This window comes from Pteropus alecto, unplaced genomic scaffold (genome assembly GCF_000325575.1).
Source record: "Pteropus alecto unplaced genomic scaffold, ASM32557v1 scaffold81, whole genome shotgun sequence".
NCBI classification, from domain to species: Eukaryota; Metazoa; Chordata; class Mammalia; order Chiroptera; family Pteropodidae; genus Pteropus; species Pteropus alecto.
Genome location: NW_006433378.1, coordinates 20,920,138 through 20,927,350, shown reverse-complemented (window position 1 = coordinate 20,927,350; position 7,213 = coordinate 20,920,138). Strand labels below are relative to the sequence as shown.

Below are 7,213 nucleotides of genomic sequence, written 5' to 3'. Positions count from 1 at the left end.
CCTAAATCATTTTATTTTCCCTTCTATAACCCAAGACAATTTCCCCTTTACACCTTCGTCATTCTCAGAAAATATGTAGTTTCCTATTAATCTCCTTCACATCATACATCACGAAGGGATTATCGCCAAAGCCTTTGCTTAGGAAAAACATATCTTATATGAATTATAGAAAAATATCAGAACTAGGAGAAATCCAAAAGAAGCAAAGTACAGAGAAAGAGTTTTTTAATAATATTTTTTATTTTTCAGTTATTTTCTGTTGAGAAACTGTCCAACAGTCTTATGGGAGCTCCCTCATAGGTAACTAATTGCTTTTCTTTTGCTGCTCTCAAGATTCTTTCTTTGTCTTTAACCTTTGGCGTTTTAATTATGATGTGTCTCGGTGTCGGCCCCTTTGGGTTCATCTTGTTTGGGACTCTCTGAACTTCCTGGGGTTGTATGTCTATTTCCCTTGCCAGGTTAGGGAAGTTTTTTCTGTCATTATTTCTTGAAATAGGTTTTCAATCTCTTGCTCTCTCTCTTCTCCTTCTTGTACCCCTATGATGCGAATGTTGTTATGCTTGATGTTGTCCCAGAGGCTTCTTAAACTATTTTAATTTTTTTGGATTTCTTTTCTTGTTGCTGTTCTTATTGAGTGTCCTTTGCTACCACATTTTCTATGTCACTGATTCTATTGATTCCCTCTAATGTACTCTTCATCTCAGATATTAGATTTTTTATTTCTGACTGGCTCCCTATTATGTTTCCCATCTCCGTTTTTATGTTTTCTATCTCTTTGTTAAAGTTCTCACTGAGTTCATCTACTCTTCCCCTAAGTTTCTTGAGCATCCTTATACCACCGTTTTGAACTCTGCATCTGGTATATTGCTTGTCTCCATTTTGGTGAATTCTTTTTCTGGAGTTTTGTTCTTTTCTTTCATGTGGGACATGCTTCTTTGTCTCCCCATTTTGGCTGCCTACCTGTGTCTGTTTCTGTGTATTAGGTAGGGCTCCTAAGTCTCTCGGTCTTAGTAGAATGGCTTTATGTCGTAAGCGTGCTGTGGGGCCCAGTGGCACAGTCCTGGGAGGGGGCCAGCTGCAGGCCAAGTTCAGTTGCAGCCTGTGCACCTCTGGGGCCACCTGGTAAGAGTCATCAAGCAATCCACATATGGCTGCCACCTGTGCTGGGCTTATAGGTGCCTTGAGGGGTCAAATCAGAAACCGAGGCTGGCTGCCACTAGTCCGGGGCTTGGGGCTGCTCAGCAAGAGGTACAGGGCATGCCGAGGCCAGATGCTGCTTCTTTGGGTTCCATAAGCCTTTGAGAGATTTTATGAACGTTCGCAGCAGAAGTCCAGACAGCCTGTTTGTATGGAATAAATCACTGGAAGCGGCTTGGGTGGGCCCACGAGTTGGGAGAGGCGGGGTCTCAGGGAATCCAATGGGCGGGGCGACCTTTGTTATCCAGGTTGATGAGGACTCCCATACCACAGTGCCTGCGTTTGCAGGCTGGAGGGCAAGGGAGAGGAAGCCAGCCCTCCAGCCGACACCCTGAAGCCCGGCACTCAGCTCCTCCCGTATGTCCCTGGTGCCCCTGGAACAGCTGCCCCAGCACTGGCGTTCACAGTAAGTGAGTCTGTCACTGAGTAAGTCCAAGTGCTTCCCTTTAAGAGGAAGGTCTTGGCTTCCCTCAGCCCTCCGTCTCACTCAGCGTTCACGGCCAGGGGTTGTAGGGACTTCTCTTCTGGGCACTGGAACCCTGGGCTGGGGAGCCCAGCATGCAGCCAGGACCCCTAGCTCCTTGGGCTGGGGAGGTGGCTCTGCAGCCGAGATGGCCCTTCCGATTCTCCATAGCCACTGGCAGTTGTGGGACGGGTCCGTTTCGTGTCTTCGCCGCTACTACCATTTTGAGGTGACCTGTTATTTTTGTCTCTAGTTGTAGGGCTTCTGTTCAGCTAGACCTCAGGTGACTCCATGTGCTGATTGCTCTGTAGTTTTGTTATAATTTTGGTGTAGTCGTTAGATGAGGTGTGCACAACCTCTACCTTCAAGGCCATCTTGCGAGAAGCCTGAAAGAGTTTTTTTTAAGGCTAAGAAACAAATACACTAGGACGTGGTACCATAGTGTAGTGGTTAGCGCGTCTGCTTTACACGCAGAAGGTCCTGGGTTTGCGCCCCAGTGGAGCCACAGTCCATGGTCTATGGCCATGCCACCCTGTCCAAGCCTGATGTCTGATCTCGGAAGCTAAGCAGGGTCGGGCCTGGTTAGTACTTGGATGGGAGACCACCTGGGAAGAGTAGGTGCTGTAGGCATAAATAATAATAATAAGAAGAAGAAACAAACAAATACACTAATAACTAGGAAGCAAATTAGAAATAGTTGAAAGTGGTATAAGCTAGTCCTACCTGAAGATATTTAACGTTAGTAAATCACAAAACAAAAAGAAAAGAAAAAATTGCAAAGACTGTTACCAATAAAGAAACCCTATGAGATTATATTACAGAATCGTGAAGTATCTAAGGCATTTTTGAAAGTTGGAAAAGGAAAAGTGCAAAAATTAGATTGCTAGTGAGCAGTAGTGAACAGTTTGGGATTAGAAGTTTGCAAACTATAACTGAGAGTTAGCTGTGTATTTAATGATCTTGGCCATAACATATGTCGTATGCTGTCTGTTTAGCACTTCCAGCCTGGGCTCTGGCCTACTGTCATCTTGGTTCATTCTTTTCTAGCGCTTAGCTGTAAATCAAAGGCACCTGAGTTGGGTGCAGTGGCTGTCAACCCTGGCTGCACAGTAGAGCCGCCGGGGACCTTTTTTGAAAATACTATACTTGGGCCCAATTATATTCAAATCTTCAAATTGTATATTTAAACTCTAAATGCACATTACTTTGCTATAAGACATAAAAGTGGTTTTCATTGGAAATGGACTGCTTATTCTTGCACTTTTCATAGTATGTGAAAAATCTTTATTCGATTAAACAAACCATAAGCAGGTTTCTGTTATATGAGACCGAAAGCAATTTCTAACTGGTAGAGAAGAGAAGCCACCAAAGGAGTTTTAGGAGGGAGTGGCATAATTATGTTCGTATGTAAGAATGATCCCGAGGATATCTGAATGGGTGGATTAAATGAGGGTGGGGCGAGACTAAGGGCAGAGAGGCCATTTGGGACACGTGATAAGGTCCTGGCCGAAAGCCATTACTGGAAAAAAATGAGGAGAGATAATGGAAATGGAACCTCAAGCTTCAGCAACTAACTCGAGTGCGGGGATGGTCGGGGAGGCAAAGGTAGCTCCCGGATTTTGAGCTTGCGTGAATGGGTGGATAGTGGGCCCATTTACCAAGGAAAGCAAATTGAGAGATAAAGAACTTAATTCAGGACAAGTGCCTCTGAGGTGTCTGAGGAACCTCAAAGTGTCAAGTTGGAAGTGTCCACTTGGACATGGGTCTGAATCTCAGGGTCACTTCTAAGTCTGGGCTCTATATCAAATTTAACACACATGCTATTCAGATTTGTAAAGAAAATGTAGTCATTTATTCCTTTTAGTATCAGTTCCGGCCCGTGGCCTGTTAAGAACTGGGCCGCACAGCATGAGGTGAGCATGGGCGAAGCTTCATCTGTATTTGCAGGCACTCCCCAGAGCTAGCTCCACCTCAGATCATCAGGCATTAGATTCTCATACATGCACTGGTCCCTGGTGCCAAAAAGGTTGGGGATCATAGCTTAAGGTATATAACTGTCTTCATGATTCTCTACCACACTGGGTGGTTAGGAATTAGGTGAGACTTAGATGTGCTAATTAGACTTAGATGTGCCAATGATGTTATCTCAAGTTCACCTGACTTAAACATTCTCTTTAGAGGAGTGATTTACAAACTTGAGTATACATTAGAATCAACTGGAAGGCTTGTTAAAACACATAACTGGTTCCACCCCTAGAATTTTTTTCTTAAAAAAAAAAAGCCCTATTAATATATAATTTGTTAAAAAATTAACCCCTTGTAAGTGTACAATTCAGTGATTCTTTTTAGCAAATTTATGTAGTTGGTAACCATTACGAAAAAGGAATTTTAGAACATTTCCGTCAGCCCCACAAGTTTTCTCATGCTAGTTTTTGTTTAATCCTTTCTCCCGTCTGAAGCACTAGGCAACCACTGATCTGCTTTTTTCTCGATATATTTGCATTTTCTGGATATTTTTTATAAATGGAATTATATAACATGTAGCCTTTTGCTATGGCTTCCTTCATTGAGCATAAAGTTTTACAGCATAATCTATGTTGAAGTGGGTATCAGTAGTTTGTTCCTTTTTATGTCTAAATAGTATTCCATTACATGCATAGCCACAAATTGTTTTTCTACTCGCAAGTTGGTGGACATTTAGATTTGTTATGGGTTGAATTGTATCCCCTCCAAAATTCATATGTTGAAGTCCTAACCCCCAGTACTGCAGAACGCGACCTTGTCTGAAAATCGGGTTTTGTAGATGTAATTCGTTAAGATGAGATCATACTGAAGTAGGATGGACCCTTAATTCAATATGACTAGGGTCCTCATAAAAAGAACTTTGACACAGATATGCACACAGGGAGGACACCATATGAAGATCAAGGTGGAGATCTGGGTGATGCTTCTCCACTCCATGGAACACCAAAGATTGCCAGCAACCACCAGAAGCTATGAGAGAGGCATGGAACAGAGCTAACCCCACTGACACCTTGATCTCAGACTTCTAGCCACCAGAATAACAGGAGTCAATTTCTGTTATTTAAGCTCCTCAGTTTGTGGTACTTTGTCACAGCACCTCTAGCAAACAAATACAGGATTATTTCCAGTTTGAGAACATTATGAATAATGGCACTAAGGACATTGGTATACAGATCTGTGTCAACAGTTTCATTGTTCTTTACTTTTTAAACTTATAACTTTTTAAAGAAATTGCCAAATGGAAAAAAAAGAGAAAGAAATTTCCAAATGGTTTTTCAAAATGGCTACATCATTTTGCATTCCCATCAGCAACATATGAATGTTCCACTTTCTTCATATCCTCATCAACACTGGGGATTCACAGTTGCATGCTGCAGGGACACATGGGTGACCACTGCAGCAAGCTGCTCCTGCAGCAGAGGGGAAGCAGGAGCTTCTGAGGCTTGAATGAAGCCAGGAACTGCATTTTCCATTCATACGGAATAGCTAGTATGCTTAGAGGCAGAGGCCTGAAACCCTTGGAAGCCAGGTGGGCACAGGATGAGAACTTACTGGAAGCGGTCAGGCTGAGCATGCATCTGGGCATGGTCCACTGGGCCCCTTCCGCCATGGATGCTGCTGAGGGCTGGTACGGACAGTGTTCAGCTGGTTGTTGAAGGTCATGGTCAGGGTGGTGGACATGCTGCGGGGCCACATGCGTGATGAAAAGGGTTTGGCTCTGGTTCACTGTGCCATACATATTCACCCGATACTTGCAAATCTTCATGTTCTGGAAACATGATTTGACATGTGTGCTATGGGGAAAATCAAGTGTGTCATGGTAACAAAAGGGTGACCCAAGGTTTCAATGGGAGCGATTCTCTTATCAGTATCTATGGTCAGCATCTTCTTCAACAGATCGATGAACTCTGCCCATGTGTTTTTTCCACCAACATGTCACTCCGTTCTGAATCTCTTGTCATTTTCATCTGGGCCATATCATATGAACAGCTGAAAATGTGCTTTGCTTCTTTTGACTTAATCTCCATCTCTGCTTCATGGTCATCTGGTGTCTTGAGCCCCCACAGAGGATACAGCGAGCCTGTGTCACTGCACTTAATAAATATGAAATATACCAAAGCTGGTCATGCTCTGAAGCTCCTGGATACAGCGGCCAGCCCAGGAATAGCTGGGCAGTGACACAGCCCAGGGACCACATATCAGTTGCCTCACAAAATGATAAACCAAGGATGACCTCAGGGGCCTGGTTACTATCTGGACTGCAAGTAGGTGGAACACATAGCCCTGGACATGGGACTGGCTGGAGCACAGTTGATGACCTCTCTTCTGTATGATTGTCTAGGTGGATCGACCAGCATGATGTTTTCTGGTTTGAGGTCAGCATGGGTAAGACCCAGGCTTTTTAGTTTCATCAGGGCTGTGGCTGGAAGCTTGGGCAAATGTACTTGAGAGGCAAGGGGCTAAACTTGTTCTGCCTCAGAAAGTCATAGAGGTTCTGCTGCAGCATCTCAAAGACCCAGCACATGTAATTTTTGTGCTGGAAGCACTCGTAGGCCCGGCCAGACTTGTATTCATCAGCATTCTCCATGCTCAAGCGGGCCAGGATGTTCGCTTCTATCTGACCCTGTTGGTCATGTGATGGGTGGTTCTTCAGGATCTTGAAGGCCATAATTTTCTTGGTGCCCTGTTTCTAGCACTTGCCCACTTGCCCAAATGTCCTTTGGCCTAAGAACTCTAAATCTTCGTAAGCGTTGGTCATGCAGCACAGCACCTCACGGGGGACTAGCTGATAGTCACCGTCACTGTTGGAATCACTGTTTTGTGAAGTGGCAGTCGCCGTGGTGGCAGTGGCTACGGTGGCCCCACTTGCATTATTCTGAATGGTGGGTGAGTGCTCACTGATGATCTGCACCGCTGCTTGTGTTCTCAATCTCACTCTTAGATGCGAGTCCACATTTTTGGTGGGTATCAAGAAGGCTCACCGTGCTTGGATGCATTAGGTTATATGGTCCCGGGAGGATTTGCCCAGTGACAAAAGTGTTCCTTGCTGGTGTTAACAACTACATGCCCGTCCCAGTGCTTCCTCGGAAGGGGATGGTCCACTTGTAAGGTAGGCTTGGGACCGGGATGGGCAAGGAGGTGCTGACGGTGGTGGTGACTGGCCGAGAGGGTGGCATGTTCTTGCTCAGGCTCGCGCTTTGCTGTGGGAGCCGTATCCGGTCACGTCCCAGCTGGAACTCGGCTCCACTTGCAGTTTCTTCACCCAACAGAAGACACGTGATTGAAGGGTGAGAAGGGAGATAACCTGCGCATATGAGGCCATACCTCGTACATGGGGCCCATCGGGCCGGGGTGTCTGTGATTCATGGCAACTGAGAGGGGAACGTGGCGCGCGAGCTTGGCCCCCCAATCTCAATTGGATTCTGCTATCTTGAGCCTGTGTCTCCACTCTCAATGCAGTGGGGGCCGCCAGTGCCCGCAGCAATCGCCTCACATGGTAGGTGCCAGGGGAGGGGGCCAGGGGCCACG

At 45.4% G+C, this 7,213-nt stretch overlaps 2 pseudogenes; one reads left to right on the top strand and one right to left on the bottom strand.

The window, feature by feature from the left end:
• Positions 1-2,174: 2,174 nt before the first annotated feature.
• LOC112476878 lies at positions 2,175-2,290 on the top strand (annotated as a pseudogene).
• Positions 2,291-5,028: 2,738 nt separating this feature from the next.
• On the bottom strand, positions 5,029-7,007 carry LOC102897660 (annotated as a pseudogene).
• Between the last annotated feature and the right edge of the window lie 206 nt (positions 7,008-7,213).